General features: G+C 46.1%; 1 protein-coding gene and 1 pseudogene across 2 annotated transcripts in view; both read right to left on the bottom strand.

The window, feature by feature from the left end:
* Positions 1-13,757, bottom strand: part of MTM1 (myotubularin 1) — a 63,894-nt gene extending 50,137 nt beyond the window's left edge. The window contains exon 1 of one of the 2 annotated variants that reach the window (XM_069943013.1): positions 13,676-13,757. The gene's annotated coding sequence lies outside the window, so the exon portion shown is untranslated. Of the gene's footprint in view, positions 1-13,609 lie in introns of both variants that reach the window. The other variant, XM_069943012.1, reaches the window with a different exon arrangement.
* LOC138766693 (U2 spliceosomal RNA) lies at positions 4,376-4,545 on the bottom strand (annotated as a pseudogene).
* Positions 13,758-25,196: the final 11,439 nt, after the last annotated feature.

Raw genomic sequence — 25,196 nt, forward strand, 5'->3', positions numbered from 1 at the left:
ACCCAGTCCTTGCTGAACATAGCTTTCTGGCACCCATCATGACATATAGCAAATGCCCTGTCATCCAATCAGTGGTGCCAAGGGGTGGCGGTCTTAGCCAGTACTTGGCTGAGCAGGCCTCTGCTGTGTCAGGAAAGCAATGATCATCAGGGACTGGACAACAGAGAAACAGCGGCAGCAGGGGATCGGGGAAGGCAAGTATGGCTTCTTTTTACCAAGTAGGATGTCCAAGCTTTAAAGGGGTTATCCAGCATTAGAAAAACATAGCCACTTTCTTCCAGAGACAGCGCCACTCTTGTCTCCAGTTTGGATGCAGGTCTTGCAGCTCAGTTCCATTGAAGTGAATGGAGCCTGATTGCAAACCACACCTGACCTGGAGACAAGAGGCTGATGAACGGATTGTCGAGATAACAAAATGCTTTGCTTCGTCATTACTGTGAATTTGCTCATCTCTAATATTGATCCAAAAAAATTCCTACCACAAAATGGTAGGATGATCTCTATGGCCCGAGACACAATACACAGGACCATAATAAGCCGCGTTTTCACATGTATCATTGTTATTTTATAGGAGGATTGGGCATGACTGCAAAGCAGCGCAGAACAATAGCGTCTCTCTAAACTTTGACATCTGTCAACTCTTAAGAGCTTTATTGTTCTCCAGAGGAACTATGAACAGCAGCGGCCAAGAAATCAAACACAATAGACATAAAGTGAGGATTGTGCTGGATTTATCCCTGAATGCAATCCTTGTACAGCGAGACAGGTTAGCGACTGTGAACCAGCAGAAGTCGCCTTAACCGCTCATGTAATATTCACTTCCAGAGCCCAAAACTATAAAAGGAAATCTAATCTGAAAAAGAAATGGACTCCTCCATGCCGCTCCACCAGATGATGGATGACTGTCCTTGGGAAGAGATAGGAGATCGATGTTTGGAGGTAACACCTGCATCATGAAGGGCTCTAGTGTTTAGCATCTGGAGGAGGCGGACCAGGCGGCCCTAGCTCATCATTAGCAAATAAGAATACAATACACAAATCTCCAGTTAACTCCTAAGGATTACTGGATTTTTTTGACTGCCACACTTTTATGAGAAACTAATTTTCTGGAGAATCTTAGGGCCCAGTCACACAGAGCAAAACAGGCGGAACTTCTAATTTTCTCAGTGTGAACGGGCCCTAATAGTTGAATTCGGCAGCAGGAAGTAGGAAAATATAAGCTCCTGTGTATGTAAGGTCTTGGCAGGGCAGCTGGGAGGAAGCAGCATAGCCTGTCCTGTGTATGTAAGGTTCTGGCAGGAAGCAGAATAGCCTGTCCTGTGTATGTAAGGTCCTGGCAGGAAGCAGCATAGCCTGTCCTGTGTATGTAAGGTCCTGGCAGGAAGCAGAATAGCCTGTCCTGTGTATGTAAGGTCCTGGCAGGAAGCAGCATAGCCTGTCCTGTGTATGTAAGGTCCTGGCAGGAAGCAGAATAGCCTGTCCTGTGTATGTAAGGTCCTGGCAGGAAGCAGCATAGCCTGTCCTGTGTAAGTAAGGTCCTGGCAGGGCAGCTGGGAGGAAGCAGCATAACCTGTCCTGTGTAAGTAAGGTCCTGGCAGGGCAGCTGTGAGGAAGCAGCATAACCTGTCCTGTGTAAGTAAGGTCCTGGCAGGGCAGCTGGGAGGAAGCAGCATAACCTGTCCTGTGTATGTAAGGTCCTGGCAGGAAGCAGCATAGCCTGTCCTATGTATGTAAGGTTCTGGCAGGAAGCAGCATAGCCTGTCCTGTGTATGTAAGGTCCTGGCAGGAAGCAGCATAGCCTGTCCTGTGTATGTAAGGTCCTGGCAGGAAGCAGCATAGCCTGTCCTGTGTATGTAAGGTTCTGGCAGGAAGCAGAATAGCCTGTCCTGTGTATGTAAGGTCCTGGCAGGAAGCAGCATAGCCTGTCCTGTGTATGTAAGGTCCTGGCAGGAAGCAGCATAGCCTGTCCTGTGTATGTAAGGTCCTGGCAGGGCAGCTAGGAGGAAGCAGCATAGCCTGTCCTGTGTAAGTAAGGTCCTGGCAGGGCAGCTGGGAGGAAGCAGCATAACCTGTCCTGTGTATGTAAGGTCCTGGCAGGGCAGCTAGGAGGAAGCAGCATAGCCTGTCCTGTGTAAGTAAGGTCCTGGCAGGGCAGCTGTGAGGAAGCAGCATAACCTGTCCTGTGTATGTAAGGTCCTGGCAGGAAGCAGCATAGCCTGTCCTGTGTATGTAAGGTCCTGGCAGGGCAGCTGGGAGGAAGCAGCATAGCCTGTCCTGTGTATGTAAGGTCCTGGCAGGTCAGCTGGGAGGAAGAAGCATAGCCTCTCCTGTGTGCACAGAATCTATTTTATCTGTTAGCTGAACTCTCAAATCTCAGCTCCCATTCACACCATATTTTGAGCCTCCCACCAGAGATATAACAACGTATTCAATGTATAGGGATACAGCAGGATACATTACCTATTTCTAGAAGGGAGCCCTGATGACCCAACTGTCCATATACAGACAATCACTTTCGAAGCCAGAAAGAGTGTCAAGTATTCCTGACATGCATGTAAAATGTGGGGAGCAAACGTGATGTGACTACACACGGACCTCTGAAATCTGACAGCACATAAGGCCTCCTTTGCCCCATCTGTGTCTCCATTTACAGTAAATGCCAAGAACCACTCCCAACATATACACTAAAAAGAAGCTGTGAAGGAAACCATACAGTGGCATCTGGGCTAACATTAGAGCCAGCTCACACGGATCAATTCCGCCGCCTCAGTGTGTCAATGGGAGGACTTGTGCGCCCTCATTTCTTTGAGCGGAGAGCGACAGAAGTGGAGGTGTGCGAGCCCTCCCATTGACACACTGTGACACTGAGACAGGCGGGATTCTGCCACTTTTGCTCCGTGTGAACTGGCCCTTAGACTGGTCTGGTGAGTACATAGCAAGGTTTCCCAGAGTGTATGCTAAAAGTAGATGAAAAGCATAATATAAACAAGGCCTAAGGGACAATTGTAAATGTAATTTATGTAAAGTAATTTATGCCCGAAAACAGCCCCAATGTGGGAAATATAATTATAAGACGACTAAGAAGACCATGACCGTAGGAAGTGGGAATATAGGGGGAAACCTGTCTCATCACATGCGACTACTACTAATAGAATTTCACCAAAAACAATCCAGACATCCTTATTTTTTAGTAACCCAACAGAATTTATTTCCTTATTTTCTCCATCAACAGCAAAGCAATAAAATAAGGTGCACATACTGTAAAATACATGAACATCCCCTCTAATTCCAGAAGTGGTGTACTGGTGTTCAGAAAGCCCCACACATCCTACAATGAGAAGTGAAAGCTGCTGAAGGGACTGCAGAAGGTTCCACTGCAAAGTGTGTGAAGTACCATGATATGAGCTCCCAGCAAAAGCCTCACACAGAGCTGGCGGTGCCTACAATCCAGAATGTCTCACGTACACCGCTATACTGAGGACATGGTTACATCCTCTCCTGTGGGCTCAGGAAAGGCTTTACAGCAAATCTGCCCTTGGCTCAAAATAAATAGTCCCTACTAGCACTATTGTACCACTGTGTGCATGATTCCCTAGTCAAGTTACCAGGCAGTGGAAAAGTTCTTCATTGAAAATAGGTTATAAGGTTGGTATTAATTACATGGGACGATTTTTCGGTGAGTAACGATAAACAATGTCAAATAAATCTTTCACCATATTACACGCTTGTCCTTTCCTGGCTGATAGACCAGGGAACTACTAAACAACGTGTTATTACACCAAACGGTGTTTGAACGATCAACAATGAAAATAGGTCCAGATTCTATCAAACGATCAACGATTTCTTGAAGCCAAAGCCAGGAATGGATTTGAAAAGAAATCTCAGGCTTTCCTTTATGACCTAATCTCTGTTTATAGTCCTTTTCTGGCTTTGGCTTTAAATGTTTGGCAGATAATCTGTCAGATAATCTTTTTATGTAAATAGATCCTAAATCCAAACGATCTAACGGTTTTTGAACGATAATGGTCTCGTGTAATAAGGACCTAAGGCGCTGTTCCCACTGCATATTTTCCACTTTTATTTCCTGCCTAGATATGCATAACAGCAGTGTGTAATACCCGTGCCATTACTCAACAGGAAGACGCATCCTTTTTTTCTGCTCATAAACATGCAATTTTTTTGCGCCTGTTTTGTGATGTAAGCATTTATAAATAATACACCACTTGTTCTGCTCTCAGAGAACAGCCCATCATAAAGCGGCACAGCACTTCGTGGAGAACTTTTGCCCCTTTAAGAGATAACTAGTATCTCAACACCTAGTGGTCCATAAATACCAATATTTAGTAGTTTCTTACATAACCGGTGAATAATCACTTTATTTTCTTCTTTTTAGTGCACTGAACCTGAAAGCACTGCAAGCTCTTCTTCCATCTCCCTGTTCTAAAGTCCATGTAATATATGGTCCCCAGATAGGGGACGTATCCGATATTAAACATGTAAGGAAAGATATTACACTTGATCTTAGCCAAAAGACTAAGAAGCAATAAACCGTGCAAGTAGATAGTTACCTATTGTTAATATCAAGTTTTTATGATAAACATATTTTCATAGAGTTTTTAGCAATGTTCTTTCTCTTTCTATTTTACCATCTATAATATATAACAAAGCCTTAAAGGGGTTGTCCGGCGATAAAAATTATTCACAGAATAACACACATTACAAAGTTATACAACTTTGTAATGTATGTTATGTCTGTGAATGGCCCCCTTCCCCGTGTTTCCCCCCACCCACGCTAGACCCGGAAGTATGGTGCATTATACTCACCGCATCTCGTGTCGTCCACGGTCTCCGATCGTCAGCAGTGACGTCTTCTTCGGGAGGCCAGCGGATCTTCCCGAGTGCCGGCCGCCCTCTGCAGCGTCATCCGAAGCTCAGCCGCGATTGGCTGAGCATAACTGTGCTTAGCCAATCGCGGCTGAGCTTCGGATGACGCTGCAGAGGGCGGCCGGCACTCGGGAATATCCGCTGGCCTCCCGAAGAAGACGTCACTGCTGAGGATCGGAGACCGTGGTCGGCACGTGACAGGTAATGTATAGCGCACCACACTTCCGGGTACACGGGTGGGGGTGGTGGGACACGGGGAAGGGGGCCATTCACAGACATAACATACATTACAAAGTTGTATAACTTTGTAATGTGTGTTATTCTGTGAATAATTTTTTATCGCCGGACAACCCCTTTAAAAGGGGTAATTTAGCTATTTTTTTTTTCCTTTTGAATTAACTGGTAGCAGAATATTGAATTGTAAATTACTTCTGTTTAAAGATCTCCAGTACTTATGAACTGCTGTATGTCCTGCATGAAGTGGCGGATTCTTTACCGTTTCACACAGTGCTCTCTGCTGACATCTCTGTACTGAGTATTAGCAAATCCCTATAGAAAGTGGTTTACCTTTCCTAAGCACTGAATTTGAGCTTACTTCTTCATATTCTATCATTTTCAGCACACTGCGCTATGTTTGCAGGAGAACTGTTGGATTTGTAGGTAGATTTCTCACATGGTAATATATTTTTACATCATGGTCAAATAGAAAAGGTTACTTGGGAGGTTCCTGCTTTCCTCTAGGTTCATGTATACCCTGGAAGAGGGCTTTTTAATATTTCTAAATCATGTAGTGTGTTTTTGGTCTTTGATAAAAGGTATTGCTGGTATTGCGCTTGTATCATATTCCCTCTCTGCTTCTTCTTTAGTTTATAAAACTAAACTGAGACGTCCTGTTCTGTGGAGATAACTAGGAGACTGCCGGAAAGTGACCTGTACATAATCACAGTAAAAGGCGACACATAAAATAGAAAAGACAATATATAATGAATGTCTTTTGTTGTTCGCCAAAAATTCGCAGATCGTTCCGTGTAAACAGTCGTCGCGCGATAGTCCGGCCGCCCGCTCATCCGCAGCCCCCTGCACTGGCTCGATCACCACCCCCGCCGCTCCGATCGCCCCCCCACCCCCACCCCACCCGCCACCGTCGCTCCGATCGCCCCCGCGGCCAAGATCATACGTTACCTGCTCCGCGTAGCAGGTCTTCGAGATCCCCGGCTCCCCTCTTCAGCGCATTGAATGGCTGAAGAGATGAGCCGGGAATTTCAAACGGCTCCTCTTCAGCTAATCAGTGCTGCCGTGCATTGATTGGCTGAAGAGGGGAGCCTAGAATTTCAAACGGCTCCCCTTCAGCCAATCAGTGCTGAAGAGGAGCACTGATTGGCTGAAGAGGAGCTGTTTGAAATTCCCCTCTCATCTCTTCAGCCAATCAATGCGCTAAAGAGGGGGTAGCGATCGGAGCGGCAGGGGGGGGTGGGGGTGGCGATTGGAGCGGCAGGGGGGTGGCGATCGGGGCGGCAGGGGGGTGGCGATCGGGGCGGCAGCGCGGGGGGGATCGGAGCGGGAGTGGGGCGGAGGGGGTGGAGATTGGAGCGGCGCAGGGGGCTGCAGTTGAGCGGGGGGCGGGCCGCGGGCGGGCCAGGCTGCGGGCACGCGATCGCAAAACGATTTTTCCGTACGATATATCGTGCCGTCTAAACGCTGATTGTTATAAGAAAAAAATCGTTAGTTCGAAATCGTTAATCGTGGGATCGGGCCAATTATCGCTCCGTGTAAACTTAGCATTAAGGCCCTATTCCACCAACAGATCTGACAACAGATTACACAGGCCAACAAAAAACAACTTTTTTTATGTTTCTTTGATGAAAATATGCAAAGATTACTAATTTTGGGTCGAGAAACTCAAATATACCCACAGAATTGTTTAATTAGCTCTCGTTTTTTAGATACACGCCATGGAAGTATGTGCTGTAGGTAGCAAGAAGCATTCATTACAAGAGTATAAATTGCACACAAATGTCATGTTTAAACTTGAAATATTTCACGGAGAATCTTTAAAATAGCACAAAATAGCAAGAACACAATACATTAATTGAACACAACAGTTCAGACAAGACCTATTCACAAGAACTCTTTCTTTTTGCCTGTTTATTGAAGTGTACTTCTGGTACATCTCTGAATAATGTCCAACAGTAGTCTGCAAGCATGGAAGCATTCCACTTGCCCTGATATCTTCGTTCCATATTTAAAATATCTTGTTGGAATCTTACTGCACCACAATTGTCCAGGAAGAAATCCAGATGAGAGTCAAGAAAGTGTATTTTTAATGACATGTTGCAGCCTAAGGGCTGGGTTCACACTACGTATATTTCAGTCAGTATTGTGGTCCTGATATTGCAACCAAAAGGCTCTGTTCATACAATGTTAAAATTGAGTGGATGGCCGCCATATAACAGTAAATAACTGCCATTATTTCAATACAACAGCCGTTTTTTTTAAATACCAGCAAATATTTGCCATTAAATGGCGGCCATCCACTCAATTTCAACATTGTGTGAACAGAGCCTTTCTGTGTTTTCAATCCACTCCTGGTTTTAGTTGCAATATTAGGACCACAATACTGACTGAAATATACGTAGCGTGAACCCAGCCTGAGGCTGCGTTCACACTACGTATATTTCAGTCAGTATATGTATATTTCAGTCAGTATATTTCAGTCAGTATTGTGGTCCTCATACTGCAACCAAAACCAGGAGTGGATTAAAAACACAGAAAGGATCTGTTCACACAATGTTGAAATTGAGTGGATGGCCGTAATTTAATGGCAAATATTTGCTGTTATTTTAGAACAACGTCTGTTATATTGAAATAATGGCAGTTATTTACTGTTATATGGCGGCCATCCACTCAATTTCAACATTGTGTGAACAGATCCTTTCTGTGTTTTTAATCCACTCCTGGTTTTGGTTGTAATATGAGGACCACAATACTGACTGAAATATACGTAGTGTGAACCCAGCCTAATTTATGATACTTCATAAGAAGGTTATTCACAATATCAACATAGTTATCAACTTGTCTGTTTCCCAAGAAGCCACGTACAACATCTCTGAAGGCTTGCCATGCCGCCTTCTCATTGCCTTGTAGGATCTCGTCAAAGTTTCCATCCCTAAGTAGGTCATGAATTAAAAATTTCCCTGATAATTCCTGCATAATCATAAATTACCTGTATCTCAGAAACAAGAGCTAAAAATGACTTTTAAGTAACATATTCGTTTTTAGGGTGCTAAAATTATTACAAACCAGCTATTTTCATTTCAGAAACATTTTCACTGTTGGCCAGTGTTATCTGCCAAAGATTTGAAGCCAAACCCAGGAACAGACTATAATCAGAGAACAGGTCATAAAGGAAAGACTGGATTTTTCCTCTTTTCGAATCCACTCCTGGGTTTGGCTTCAAATCTTTGGCAAATAATCTGTTGTCAGATCTGTTGGTGGAATAGGGCCTTAAAGCGTAACTGACATTTCAGGGTCATTTTTCTGAAAACATTAAATATCAACAGTACAAGCGATTTTAAGAAACTCTGTAATAGGTTTTATGTACTAAAAAAAAAAGTTTCCTTCTGTACTGAAAAAGCAATTTCCCAACCTCCCCCCTCACATCAGATGAAGCAGGATTTCTGTCTCCATTATGTGCCTATGGGGAGGGGAGGGGCTGTTAGGAGTGACTGAGCACGGAGGATTTCTGCAAAGTGTGTGTGTGTGTGCACGCTCTATGGCTGCAGCAGGCTGTGTGTGTGTTTAAGAGAGAGGCAGAAATTAAAGGGGTATTCTGGGCAACAATAAAGAAAAAAAAAATCCAGGGAGGACACAGAGTGGTGGAGACATAACAAAGAAGTCCTATTTACCAATACTCGTGCACCCGCAGTGCAGCGTCATGGCTCATGCTCCCATGCTGGACTCCTGATCTTGTGATGTCACAGCTCCACTCATAAATGCTCAATCAGTGACTAAGGTGGTGCAGAGTGGGCTGAGTGGATAGCTCCTGTGGGGCTGCCATGATTCAGCAGCGCAGATGCTGGCAACGAGCTGATAAATCTGGGCCTATGTCGGACCTCTATATCAAAGGTATCTGGCATTGTTAGCAGTTCTCCTTTGTGTATGGGGAATATTTAGTCAGCAGTGAGTTCAGGACATGGTGGCGGGAGACTGGCTGCATCCACTGCGTGCACACACACAGGAGAATCTGCTTTATATCTTTGCCTTATTCCCGCAGAAGTTGCCCCAGGATCATGTAGGACATTAGGATGACACTGCTGAGCCAGTTCTACTTTACACTAGCGTGACACGTAAATAACTCGCCTGGTGTCTGACTGGCCATTTATGAAGGGGCTGAAGCCAGGAGTCAGAGTCGGAGTCTGACAAAATTCAGGAGTCAGAGCTGCAGCTTACCAACTCAACAGCCCTAAAGTACTAAAGAAATCATATATATGTGACTGTTCTCAGCCTGAGATGATGCTCAACAAACTAGTCAAATGTGACTGTCACCACATCTTTCCACTGTCTGCGAAAAAGGGAAGTGACACCTGCACTTATGTCTCTGCACCCAGACATCCCTCAGTTAAAAAACAAGCTCTTTGAACTCCAAGGAGAATGCTTTAAAACACATAGCTATAGTAGGCCTAGAGACCCTACTTCCCCAACACTCTCCTGGCCCAAATAAAAATATTATCAGCGGAAAGACAGACCCATAAGACACACAATGAAAGATTGTATTGCAATGCGATGCTTGAGTGCCAGTGGCTCAATGAGCTTTTGGGGGCGACATATTTGCTTCAAATGTAATACCTATTTGAGGCATTTTTTTTTTCTTAGCACCTCTGTTAGGGGAGAATACCTCCATATTATCAAGCTGCACGCTTCTTTTTGAAAAATGGAGGCACAGAAGACAAACATCTTCAGAAAGAGTTCCTTACATGACAGGTGATAACAAATAACCCAATGCCCTGCACGGCGTACACATTCCTAAAGAGCACATAAAAACAAAGCTAATACTAAAAATAAAGCACAATTCTCAGAAATCCCTCTACAGAACTGGTTCTTCCTTGGCATGGTTCATTCTCACAATTCCAGACAGAAAAGCTGTGGAAAAATTGTAAATGAGACATAGTTGAGTAGCTGTGCCATATTCCATCTTGGGGAACCTATCTGACAATGACTCTGCCATCAGTATCACTACCTGTCACTCTCTAAGCCCTCAGTACCCCCAGCACTTCTCTGACAGCTCTCTGAAATCCATTCTCCTCTAAGGGTGCCTTTACACAGAGATTTATCTGACAGATTTTTGAAGCCAAAGCCAGGAATGGATTTGAAAAGAGGAGAAATCTCAGTCTTTCCTTTATGACCTGATCTATGTTTATAGTCTGTTCCTGGCTTTGGCTTCAAAAATCTGTCAGATAAATCTCTGTGTAAAGGCACGTGAACCCGAAATGTCATACTGCAGGTTCACGTGCCTCACTTGGCAAGTGTTAAAAGTAACTAGGGATGGTCCGAACCTGCCGAGGTTTGGGTTCGTACGAACCCGGACTCTCGGCAATGATTCCTGCTATCTTAAACCTCCGTGGAGAGGGTGGATAAAGCGGGAAGACCGCCTGGAAAACTGGGATACAGCCTATGGCTCTGGCTGTATCCCGGTTATCCAGGCGGTCCTCCCGCTGTATCCACCCTCTGCACAGAGGTTTAAGACAGCGGGAATCATTGCCGAGAGTCCAGGTTCGTACGAACCCAAACCTTGGCAGGTTCGGACCACCCCTAAAAGTAAAGTGCCGGCCACCGTCTTCTAGAAACAAATGCTCATATTTGCCAGCCCTGGGGAGATGAACTAGAGTAGAAGCTTGTGGTAACTATCCTGGGCTGGACTGTCACTATAATGTAAAGGGGACCGCAAGCTCCTTACATGTAAGTGCCAAGTTCCTGCACAGCAAATATGCAGGATGGGCAAAACCCTGTAAGTCGTCTTCAGGAGGAGGATGCTCTCCTAAGGTCCAGTTCAGATTTTACAAACTTGGGAGTAGGTTTTCCTACATTTTTTTTGCTATGTGAAAAGTGGAGCCGAAAAAAGAGAAGTACAACTGAGAGATGCATTTCTCTGATAGCAATAACATTACCAGCAATTTACGTTATACAAAGGATCTTCTGAGGGATCAGACCTGACAGACTACTCACCCAGTAGTCCAACCATCAGAATTTGGCTGGTGCCAGAGTTGTTATGATCCCTACACCATGAAGTGTATATACTGTATAAGATACATAAATATATATTCTATAGTTATATATACAAGTAGCAGAGCATAGCTCACTGCTCCTATCAGCTGCGCTCAGATCCTCCACATCCAGCCAGCATACAAGCAGAGACGCAAAGAAGGAGCCAGCACCGCTATAGCTTCCAATCCATGTGTACAAACACCGCTGCATACAGCTACTGTGCTGCTGGATCCATCTTTCCATTTCTACAGCAGCCAGACCACTGCTTTTAGAGCAGAGCAGTGCTCGGTAATCTGATGTGTAATGACACCACACTCTGACCACCATTGCCTGGAGCCATACTTTCTTTCTGATATAGTTAAGATGGAAATATCCCTTTAGGGTATAAACCCACACACCGTATACACAGCGTATTTACTGCTGCGATACGCAGCGAATACGCAGCAAAAACGCAACAAATACGCAACAAAAACGCAGCAGATTAGATCTAAATAACTGAACTCAGCATTAAATCTTCACCATCAAACTGCTGCGTATTTGCTGCGTATTTGTTGCGTATTTGCTGCGTATACGGTGTGTGGGTTTGTACCCTTAGGCTGCGTTCACATCTACAGGATCCGCAGAAGATCTGCAGAAGATCCGCAGCAGATTTGATGGTGCAGATTTGATGCTGTGTTCAGTTATTTAAATGAAATCTGCTGCGGATCCGCAGCAGAAAATACGCTGATGATCAGGTAAGTCTGAACGTACTCTTAAGGTGCCTTCACACCTACCGTATCGCAGTAGAAAATCCACTGCAGATCCGCAGCGGATTTAACTAAATGAATGAACACAGCACTAAATCCGCACTTACAAATCTGTTGCGGATCCGCAGCGGATTTGACAGTGCGTATTTAATGCTGTGTTCATTCATTTAGTTAAATCCGCTGCGGATCTGCTGCGGATTTTTTACTGCGATACGGTAGGTGTAAAGGCACCCTTAAGGGGATTCCTGACAGTGCTGTATATCCCAGCACAGAAAGTGCTAAGGCCGTGTAATGCACTTACAACGTAATCCCTAGACCAAGACCTTGGTAACCAGCCCTACTATACGCCAGCTGTGCACTCTGAGGTCTATCTATATGGCACATACAGGGAGACGTAGGAGAACTGTGACACGTGTGTTACCGACAGTAAAAAAACAATTTGGGCGCAGTAAATGAGTAATGAGCACCAAAAACTGTGCGTTATCCTGGCCTAATAATAATATTTGTTTATATAGTGGCAACATATTCCACAGCACTGCACAAGGGGGGGGTACACGTATAGAAAGAATCCAACATAGTAAAACAATAAAGGACTGGGGGCCCTGCTCACAACTTACAATCTATGATGCAACAAAAGCCAAAAAGTGCTTGTTCTGTGCCATGGTCCGGGCAGCTTACAGCTGTTACAGAAGCTTAAAGTGACTGTACCACCAGGCCCAGGCTGAAGCACTGGAGGCGGCCCGACCCACCCTTACTGGGAGGAAACCCTCGCCCCTCCATGATAGGGTTCCATTGATTCTAATGGAGTCACGTCATGGAGGGGCGAGGGTTTCCTCCCAGTAAGGGTGGGTCGGCCCGCCTCCAGTGCTTCAGCCTGGGCCTGGTGGTACAGTCACTTTAAGCATCTCCAGGCATGATGGGAGTTGTAGTTTTGCAACTGCTTGAGAGCCAAGGTTCCCTGTTCTATAGAATAGAGAGGTGCACAAGAAGGTGAATGAATGAGCCAAGTGCCTCACGCACTGCAATGTACAACAATATCGGTCCCTTAGAGGCCATGTACACATACAGCCGCCTCTCTACCTAGGGTCTGCTGTGTATTGCATGTAGGACACTTATGTAGCGCAAATTACACTACATCAGTCACCCACAAGCTGCCACTCTCAGGCTGTTCCACAACTAAAGGCTAGCAGGGCATGCTGGGAGTTGTAGTTTTACAACAGCTGTAAAGACACAGCTATGGGGACACTGTACTATATGGCTGTCACACTGCAGGGGGTTCCTTACCCACATACCGCAGCATTTCTAAGGCTGTGTTCACACACAGTATGAGGACAGCGTCCCTGGGGTACACATAGCACGCTGTGGCCCCTTCTATACTGGAGCAGTCACCATAGAGGGGGCAGCTCTGTGACTACAGGACACAACACTATACAGCTCAGCTCTTCCAGATAAGGACGGGTGCCGGGACAGGCCATAAATAACACCAGCGCCTCTATGGCAGCACACAAGCCTCCAGCATGATACATATACGGCAATAAGAAGGGGACAATCCCGCACTGACAGCCGGATACTCCTCACTGCCCCGCCTGCGCTCTATAACTGCAGCCAGGGGGCCCGGCCGGGTACAGGAAGCGGGCAGCATGCCATATCCCCCACAGTCATAGTGACCGAACACCCCGGCCACAGCAGCGGCCTCAGCCCGGCTCTGCGCTGCCTACCTGTGCGGTGCAGATCCGCCACCAGGGCCGCCGAGCCTGACAGGAAGTTCTGAAAGCGCCGCTTACCTCTCCAAGGGAGAACGACTCAAGCAACTGTCACGTGATCCGAGCTTGGGGCGGGGCTTGAGGGGTAGCCACACTTAGGATTGGACGGAACGCGAACTCGCTGCGCGGTGGGCGATGGGAGATGTAGTTTTATTGAGTTGTATAAAGAGAAAAAATAGAGTGAGAGGAGTGGGAGATCTTATGAGACGACGCCAGAGTTATTTATATATAGGAGAGCTGTCAGTATATATGAGGCATTACCCGCCTCACACTGCAGGGTATACTGACAAAAGTGTTAGCAACTCTATAGATGGAACAAATAAATTCTGTGCAAACTGAATAACGTGTGAGTGGTCTCCTTGTAATACAATTGTAAGTCCCGTATGTTATATGACACAGTGTACATTGCTTCAGTATATGTCATTGCCAAGTTTCCTCTTTTGTGTTTTCCTTTTATTCCCTGTTGTCTTTTCAGGCTAGGTTTACACACTATAACCTTATACTCTCACACACTATACCATTATACTCTCAGGTTTACACACAATAACATTATACTCTCACACACTATACCATTATACTCTTAGCTTTACACACTATAACCTTATACTCTCACACACTATACCATTATACTCTCAGGTTTACACACAATAACCTTATACTCTCAGCTTTACACACACAATAACCTTATACTCTCAGGTTTACACACACAATAACCTTATACTCTCAGGTTTACACACAATAACCTTATACTCTCAGCTTTACACACTATAACATTATACTCTCAGGTTTACACACTATAACCTTATACTCTCAGCTTTACACACTATAACATTATACTCTCAGGTTTACACACAATAACCTTATACTCTCAGCTTTACACACACAATAACCTTATACTCTCAGGTTTACACACAATAACCTTATACTCTCAGCTTTACACACACAATAACCTTATACTCTCAGGTTTACACACAATAACCTTATACTCTCAGCTTTACACACTATAACATTATACTCTCAGGTTTACACACTATAACCTTATACTCTCAGCTTTACACACTATAACATTATACTCTCAGGTTTACACACTATAACATTATACTCTCAGCTTTACACACACTATATCCTTATACTCTCAGCTTTACACACACTATATCCTTATACTCTCAGCTTTACACACACTATATCCTTATACTCTCAGGTTTACACACAATAACATTATACTCTCAGGTTTACACACTATAACATTATACTCTCAGGTTTACACACAATAACCTTATACTCTCAGCTTTACACACAATAACCTTATACTCTCACACACTATACCATTATACTCACAGCTTTACACACAATAACCTTATACTCTCAGCTTTACACACTATAACATTATACTCTCAGGTTTACACACTATAACATTATACTCTCAGGTTTACACACACTCAGTAGCGGTCTTTGGCACCAAGCACCCCAAGCAATCGCTTGGGGCCCCCAACATCCAGGGGGGCCCCGCTCTTCTCTTGTGCTCAAGACCGCTGGACAGGGCCGCTGCCCCGCTCGCTGCTGTGATCTGAACTGTAACTATGAGCACTCATAATGAGCGCGCATAGTTACATGCAGCAGCACTGACAGGGCGGGAGCCATTGGCTCCCTTCCTGTCAGTCACTCTTGTGGCCGCAGGAAGTGTTTTCCCTGCGGTCACAAGTGGCCGCTCTGTCCTTGTGGTGTCGGTGCTCCAGGGGTCTATAGACTACTGGTGGGGCACACAGGGGGTCTATATACTACTGGGGGAACCACACAGGGGATTTATATACTACTAGTGGAGCACACAGGGGTCTATATCCAAGTGGAGGAGCACACAGGAGGTCTATATCCAAGTGAGGGAGCACACAGGGGGGTATATACCACTGAGGGAGCACACAGGGGAGCTATATACAAGTGGGGGAGCACACAGGGTCTATATACTAGTGGGGGAGCACACAGGGGGTATATGCAACTGGGGGCAGCACACGGGGTATATACGACTGGGGGCAGCACACAGGGGGTTTATATACAACTTGGACAGCACACAGGGGGTCTATATACTTTTGGGGGAGCACACTGTGGGGCTATATATAACTAGGGAAACACACAGGCGTCTATACACTACTGGGGGAAGCACACAAGAGTTATATACTACTGAGGGGAATCACACAAGGGGTATATACTACTGGGGGCAGCACACAGCGGTCTATTGTTGTGGAGTGCGTGTCGGGGGGCCCCAGGCATAACTTCGCTTGGGCCCCCAGAAATGCCAAGACCGCCCCTGCACACACTATAACATTATACTCTCAGGTTTACACACATTATAACATTATACTCTCAGGTTTACACACACTATAACATTATACTCACAGGTTTACACACACACACTATAACATTATACTCTCAGGTTTACACACACTATAACATTATACTCTCAGGTTTACACACATACTATAACATACTCTCAGGTTTACACACACATAACATTATACTCTCAGGTTTACACACATTATACTCACAGGTTTACACACATTTTACTCTCAGTTTTACACACATTATACTCAGGTTTACACACATTATGCCCACAGGTTTACACACATTATGCCCACAGGTTTACACACATTATGCTCACAGGTTTACACACATTATACTCTCAGGTTTACACACATTATACTCACAGGTTTACACACATTATACTCAGGTTTACACACATTATACTCAGGTTTACACACATTATACTCAGGTTTACACACATTATAACATACTCACAGGTTTACACACATTATACTCAGGTTTACACACATTATACTCAGGTTTACACACATTATAACATACTCACAGGTTTACACACATTATACTCTCAAGTTTACACACATTTTACTCTCAGGTTTACACATATTGTACTCTTAGGTTCACACACATTATACTCTCAGGTTTACACACATTATACTCTCAGGTTTACACACATTATACTCACAGGTTTACACAGATTGCACATCTTAATTGGTCATCTATATCATAAAAATCAAAGTCTGTCTGTCTGTCTGTCTGTCTGTCTGTCTGTCTGTCTGTCCTCTATAGACTTCCAAACGCCTGAACCGTTTGACCCCAAATTTGGCACACAGATACATTGGGTGCCCGGGAAGGTTATTGCGAAGGTCCCGTCCCCGCCAGATGTACAGGAGGGGAGGGGGAGGGGAAAGAGAGGCGCCTCATAGAGATGAATTGGAAAATCTCTTCACTGCAAACACAGGTGATATAATTAGCTGCAGCAGACACGGCAGTTGGAGCCTTAGCAACCAATAGGATTACTGCTTTCATTTTCACAGAGAGCAATGGTTGCTAGGGAAGCTGCCTCACAACATCCACAGTAATAACTGGTAGACCCCCTACTCCATCCATACAGTACATGTATATACAGGACCCCCTACTCCATCTATACAGTACATGTATATACAGGGCCCCCTACTCCATCTATACAGTACATGTATATACAGGACCCCCTACTCTATCTATACAGTACATGTATATACAGGGCCCCCTACTCCATACCTCCCAACTTTTGCAAAGAGCAAAGAGGAACATGTGCGCCACGGTCCCCATAGCCACGCCCCCATAGCGACCCTCCATAGCCACGCCCCCATAGCAACCCTCCATAGCCACGCCCCCATAGCAACCCTCCATAGCCACTCCCCTACAGTCACCACATGCTGCTGACTTAATAGTGCCCTATACAGTATCCAATCCCACCAAAAATGCCCTATATAGTATCCAATCCCCCATTATAGTGCCCCACATAGTATCCAATGCCCCCATATAGTGACCAACATAGTATCCAATCCCCCACATAGTGCCCAATCCCCCACATAGTGCCCAATCCCCTACATAGTGCCCCACATAGAATCCAATCCCCCACATAGTGCCCCACATAGTGTCCAATTCTCTACATAGTGCTCTACATAGAATCCAATCCCCCACATAGTGCCCCAGATAGTATCCAATGCCCCCATATAGAGCCCCACATAGTAGCCAATCCCCATATAGTGCCCCACATAGTAGCCAATCCCCATATAGTGCCCCACATAGTAGCCAATCCCTCCATATAGTGCCCCACATAGTAGCCAATCCCCATATAGTGCCCCACATAGTAGCCAATCCCCATATAGTGCCCCACATAGTAGCCAATCCCCATATAGTGCCCCACATAGTAGCCAATCCCTCCATATAGTGCCCCACATAGTAGCCAATCCCTCCATATAGTGCCCCACATAGTAGCCAATCCCTCCATATAGTGCCCCACATAGTAGCCAATCCCTCCATATAGTGCCCCACATAGTAGCCAATCCCTCCATATAGTGCCCCACATAGTAGCCAATGCCCCATATAGTGCCCACATAGTAGCCAATCCCCATATAGTGCCCCACATAGTAGCCAATCCCCATATAGTGCCCCACATAGTAGCCAATCCCTCCATATAGTGCCCCACATAGTAGCCAATCCCTCCATATAGTGCCCCACATAGTAGCCAATCCCTCCATATAGTGCCCCACATAGTAGCCAATCCCTCCATATAGTGCCCCACATAGTAGCCAATGCCCCCATATAGTGCCCACATAGCAGCCAATCCCCATAGAGTGCCCCACATAGTAGCCAAACCCCCATAGAGTGCCCACATAGTAGCCAATGCCCCCATATATGCCCCACATAGTAGCCAATCCCCCATATATGCCCCACATAGTAGCCAATCTTCCATATAGTGCCCCACATAGTAGCCAATCCCCCGTATAGTGCCCCACATAGTAGCCAATGCCCCCATATAGTGCCCCACATAGTAGCCAATCCCCCATATATGCCCCACATAGTAGCCAATGCCCCCATATATGCCCCACATAGTAGCCAATCCCCCATATAGTGCCCCACATAGTAGCCAATCCCCCATATAGAGCCCCACATAGTAGCCAATGCCCCCATATATGCCCCACATAGTAGTCAATCCCCCATATAGTGCCCCACATAGTAGCCAATGCCCCCAAATATGCCCCACATAGTAGCCAATGCCCCCATATAGTGCCCCACATAGTAGCCAATCCCCCATATATCCCCCACATAGTAGCCAATGCCCCCAAATATGCCCCACATAGTAGCCAATGCCCCCATATAGTGCCCCACATATTATCCAATCCCCCATATAGTAGCCAATCCCCCATATAGCGCCCCACAGAGTAGCCAATTCCCCCCATTAGTGTGGCCCCAGCGGAAAAAACAATAAACCAGTAACTCACCTGTCCTCCGGTCCCAGCAGCTCCTCTCCCGGCAGAGCGCGCACTCCTGTCATCCTCCGGGGCGGGCAGCGGGGTACAGAGTCACTGACTGTGCCGGAAGTGATTCATGATGGAGGCGGCAGGTCACTTCCGGTACAGTCAGTGTCTCTGTACCCCGCTGCCCGCCCCGGAGGATGACGGGAGTGCGCGCTCTGCCGGGAGAGGAGCTGCTGGGACCGGAGGACAGGTGAGTTACTGGTTTATTGTTTTTTTCGGTGGGGCCACATATAATGTGGGACACGGGGGGCCGTTCCGGGACCGCGGGACAGAACCGCGAAAACGGGACTGTCCCGCGAAATCCGGGACGGTTGGGAGGTATGGCGGAGGGGGATGATAGCTGCACAGTGATGAGTGGCTCCCCCTGCGCCCATCAGCAGCGGTGGCGGCGATATAACCCAGCTACTACTCTCCCATCCCCATGAGAGTAGTAGTTGAGTGTAGTCCAGAGCGGCGGGCTTTCGGCAGCGGCGGGCGTTCGGTAGCGGCAGCGGTTTGGCGGGCTTACTGTTATGTACTGATTGATTACATTTATGGAATACTTTGGGGAGCAATGACACTTGCTCCCCAAAGTATTCCATAAATGTATTCAATCAAAAACACTGTATACTGTATTACATTCCCATACACATCCATTGTAATTGCAAAGGAGTATCCAGCAGGGGCACACTATATATAGAAGTCAATGGTACTCATTGACTACTATAGTGCGCCCCTGCTGGCGATCAATTGTAATTACACCCCCGGTTCGTGACGTCATCTTTTTTTAGAGAATCTGAAGTCTCCCTGATCTACTAAATTAAGGGAAGTAATAACATTAAAAAATAGTTTTGGCCGGACTTGTCCTTTAAAATATGATAAATATCTGGAGGCCATGATATAACAAGCGGCCCCTCAGACCAACCAACCCCAGTAAGAACAGAAGAAAAATGAGAATTCTAATGTACCACTCCAATACGTGAGTAAACAATGCAGCGTAGTGTAGTGCTGGCCTATATATATAGGTATATACAGCAATGTAGTGCTGGCCTATATAAGCATATATGTACCATGCAACCTACAAACATGACACATATATAATTGTATACGCCAGCACTACATTGCTGTATTGTTTACTCATGTATTGGAGTGGTACATTGGGTCTCATTTCTCTATATTGGGTCTCGTTCATATTAAAGTGAATGTACCATCAGGTACATTCGCTTTAAAGGGGTTATCCAGCGCTACAAAAACATGGCCACTTTCCCCCTACTGTTGTCTCAAGATTGGGTGGGGTTTCAAACTCAGTTCCATTGAAGTAAATGGAGCTTAATTGCAAACCACACCTGAAGACAACAGTAGGGGGGAAAGTGGCCATGTTTTTGTAGCACTGGATAACCCCTTTAAGTATTAACCATGTATAGAACGGCGCCAGCACAGGGAATTAATGGAGGCGCGTCATAAAGGGACGCGGGTTTCCTCCCACTGGGGGCGGCCCAGCCTGCCTTCAGTGCTTCACCCCCAGGTACCCGTGAATAGAACGGCGTAGTACCTGGGAACCGGGTTGCGGGTCAAAAAAAGGACCATGGCACCGGCTTCCCCACGCCATCGCGTTCTATACATGGATAATACTTAAAGCGATGGTACATTTGCTTTAAAGGGAACCTGTCACCCCCCGCGCCGGGGTGACAAGCTCCCGTCCCCCGCTAAAGCCCCCTATACTCACCTGATCGTGCCGGGTCCCGCTTCTTGATCCGGTCCGGTGGCGGAGATTTCAGCGCCCGAAGCTCGGCGCGCGCACTCCTGAGATGAGTCCGACGCCCATAGAGAATGGATCGTGAGTCCGACGCTCCATTCATTCTCTATGAGCATCGGACTCATCTCAGGAGCACGCACGCCGAGCTTCGGGCGCTGAAATCTCCGTCACCGGATCGGATCAAGAAGCGGGACCCGGCGCGATCAGGTGAGTATAGGGGGCTCTAGCGGAGGGTCGGGAGCCTGCCTTTACATATATATATATATATATATATATATATATATATGTATCTATATATAAAAAGTTCTACAATGGAGTGCACTCTGTGTACACAGTGTTTCAGGGTGCCAGCCGCTGGAGACCGAATCCACGTCTCCTCGCTGAATACAAAGAGAGATCTGCAGCATGTCCTTCAGTGAAAAATCCAAGTGTTTTTTATTATGAATGTGAATTTTATGCATATGAATTTTGCGTGAATAAAAAACACTTGGATTTTTCACTGAAGGACATGCTGCAGATCTCTCTTTGTATATATATATAGTGGGGAAAAAAAGTATTTAGTCAGTCACCAATAGTGCAAGTTCTCCCACTTAAAAAAATGAGAGGCGTCTGTAATTTACATCATAAGTAGACCTCAACTATGAGAGACAAAATGAGAAAACAAATCCCGAAAATCACATTGTCTGATTTTGTAAGAATTTATTTGCAAATTATGGTGGAAAATAAGTATTTGGTCACCTACAAACAATCAAGATTTCTGGCTCTCACAGACCTGTAACTTCTTCTTTAAGAGTCTCCTCTTTCCTCCACTCATTACCTGTAGTAATGGCACCTGTTTAAACTTGTTATCAGTATAAAAAGACACCTGTGCACACCCTCAAACAGTCAGATTCCAAACTCCACTATGGTGAAGACCAAAGAGCTGTCAAAGGACACAGAAACAAAATTGTAGCCCTGCACCAGGCTGGGAAGACTGAATCTGCAATAGGCAACCAGCTTGGAGTGAAGAAATCAACTGTGGGAGCAATAATTAGAAAATGGAAGACATACAAGACCACTGATAATCTCCCTCGATCTGGGGCTCCACGCAAAATCTCACCCCGTGCAGGGCCGGCCTTAGGATAAATGGCGCCCTGTGCAGAATTTGCTTTGGCGCCCCCCCCCCCCCACCACCACCACCACACACACACACACACACACAGTATAATGTCTCCTTTAGGGTACAAACCCTCTTGACGTATTTGCTATGTGAATCAGTCTTAAAAATAAGCAGGCAAAACGCAGGTTGGCTTTATACGATTGTTCTGCGTTAAAATACGCAATTGCGTATTTTTGAAGCGTAAAGCTTGTTGTTAGCAAAGCATCAGTTGTTAACAACCTGTGCGAAAAACGCATGTAGCTTCACGCTTCAAAAATACGCAATTGCGTATTTTAACGCAGAACAATTGTATAAAGCCAACCTGCGTTTTGCCTGCTTATTTTTAAGACTGATTCACGCAGCAAATACGTCAAGTGGGTTTGTACCCTTAGTGTGCCACACACAGTATAATGTCCTCAAATTGCCCTCACACAGTATCAAGTGCCCCAATACATACATAGTTATACTATAACATTGTTGCCAATAAAAATTACAGTCATACAGTGATTAGAATCGCCTCCATACTGTTACTAAACAAAACAATAAGACATAACCAATGATACCATTACATAATACCGCCACACCATGACCACTATCACTACAGACCCTATAAGAGAGTGCAGTTACATCCACTGACTCACAGGTGGTGTCTTCTCTGACCAGTGTTGTTCACTTTTCCTCTTTCTCTCCATCCAGCCCGGGCTACCTTGCATCCCCCATATAGTATCCACCGTACAACCCTTTGCAGCCCCCACATATGATTTTAACTCTCCCCGTGCAGCCCCATATAGTATCCCCCCCATCGCCCCTCTCCCCAGCAGCTCCTATTTAATATCACCCCCACCATATAGTATCACTACCCCAGCCCCCCCCCCCCCCCCCAGTGCAGGCTCCTTATAGTATCAGTCCCCCTATTTCCCCTGCAACCCCAATATAGAACATTTAGTCCCCCTTTTAACATCAATCCCCTTGTTTCAGCATCAGACACCTCCCCCTGCAGCACCAGCCCCCCAGTACAGTATGAAGTATCAGCCCCCCCCCATGCAGGCTCCTTATAGTATCTATCCCCCTATTCCCCCTGCAGGCCCAATATAGTACATTACGTCCCCTAGCATCAGTAGCAATAGTCCCCACTGCACCGATTGCAAAAATAAAAAACACTCTACTCACCTCGCCTACTGGCTCTTCCGGCATCCCCTCTTCTTCTCTTCCCGCTCTGTGCCTCTCTCTGCTCTGTCGCACAGTGACGTCAGAGCGCTGGAGATGGGGTACAGAGCAGCCTCTTGTGACTGCAGGCATAACGCTGCCTGCGGTCACACTGAGGAAGTACGTCGGAATTCCGCCATGCTCAGTGTCCCCCTGTCTTTGAATGAGAGGGCGCGCGCTCCTCCGCAGCCACCGCTCTCCGCTAGAAGTAACATGTGAGCGGAGAGCTGCGGCTGCGGAGGAGCGTGTGCCCTCTCATTCAAAGACAGGGGGACACTGAGCATGGCGGAATTCCGCCGTACTGTCAATCAGGGCGCCCTGTCTAACTAGCATGTCATTAGACATGCTACAGCTAGAGGGGGCGGCGCAGCACCCGACAGTGGCCCCGGCACTTGTGCGGGTTCATCCGGCAGCGCCCCCTTGTGATCGATGGGGTGATGCTCTCTGTGTGATTGCACAGGTTGCACACCCCTAAGGCCGGCCCTGACCCCGTGGGGTCAAAATGATCACAAGAACGGTGGGCAAAAATCCCAGAACCACGCGGGGGGACCTAGTGAATGAACTGCAGAGAGCTGGGAACAATGTAACAAAGCCTACCATCAGTAAGACACTACACCAGTGCCAGGGACTCAGATCCTGCAGTGCCAGTACATGTCTGGGCCCGTGTGAAGTTTGCTAGAGAGCATTTGGATGATCCAGAAGAGTATTGGGAGAATGTCCTATGGTCTGATGAAACCAAAGTGGAACTGTTTGGTAGAAACACAACTTGTCGTGTTTGGAGGAAAAAGAATACTGAGTTGCATCCATCAAACACCATAGCTACTGTAAAGCATGGGGGTGGAAACATCATGCTTTGGGGCCGTTTCTCTGTAAAGGGGCCAGGACGACTGATCCGTATATATGAAAGAATGAATGGGGCCATGTATCGTGAGATTTTGAGTGCAAACCTCCTTCCATCAGCAAGGGCGAAGATGAAACGTGGCTGGGTCTTTCAACATGACAATGATCCAAAGCACACCGCCAGGGCAACTAAGGAGTGGCTTCGTAAGAAGCATTTCAAGGTCCTGGAGTGGCCTAGCCAGTCTCCAGATCTCAACCCTATAGAAAACCTTTGGAGGGAGTTTAAAGTCCGTGTTGCCAAGCGAAAGCCCCAAAACATCACTGCTCTAGAGGAGATCTGCATGGAGGAATGGGCCAACATCCCAACAACAGTGTGTGCCAACCCTGTGAAGACTTACAGAAAACGTTTGACCTCTGTCATTGCCAACAAAGGAGATAGAACAAAGGATTGAGAGGAAATTTTGTTACTGACCAAATATTTATTTTCCACCATAATTTGCAAATAAATTCTTACAAAATCAGACAATGTGATTTTCTGGATTTGTTTTCTCATTTTGTCTCTCATAGTTGAGGTCTAATATGGTGTCAATTACAGACGCCTCTTATCTTTTTAAGTGGTGGAACTTGCACTATTGGTGACTGACTAAATACTTTTTTCCCCACTGTGTATATATATATATATATATATATATATATAATTGTTTATGTTATGTTCCCTTTTAGGGCTGTCCTGGGGTTCTGGGGTCACTTCCATACAATGAGCCCCCACAGAACTATTCTGTGTATTCTGGCCTCCCACAAAGCACCTAGGATCCTCCTACTACAGCAGCTGCAAACACTACAACTCCCAGCATTTATTGACAGCACACAGTCCTCAGGATATGATGGGAGTTGTAGTATATCTGAACGGATAATAGCTGGTGCTGTAAATAGATTTATTGATGGATCATCAGGGCTGATGGTTGTATCAGATTGCAGCCACCAGAAGCCTCTACACAACCATCACTTGTTAAAGGATTGTCCTCTCTGGAACTACAACTCCCAGTATACCCAAAGAGCTTCATAAGTGTAGGGCATTCTGAGAGTTGTAGTTTGACTAGCTGTGGACAAACATCAATCCAGCATAGAATTGGGTCAGCATTTCAGGTCAGGATCATTTCCCCTGGTGGGCCCCAAGTAGTCCAGTCCGACACTGCCCCTCCCTGCCTGCCACCACATCCACAGACCCCTCCCTGCCTGCCACCACATCTACAGACCCCCCCCTGCCTCCCTGCCTGCCACCAC

Source organism: Dendropsophus ebraccatus, chromosome 10, assembly GCF_027789765.1.
Source record: "Dendropsophus ebraccatus isolate aDenEbr1 chromosome 10, aDenEbr1.pat, whole genome shotgun sequence".
Lineage (NCBI taxonomy): Eukaryota > Metazoa > Chordata > Amphibia > Anura > Hylidae > Dendropsophus > Dendropsophus ebraccatus.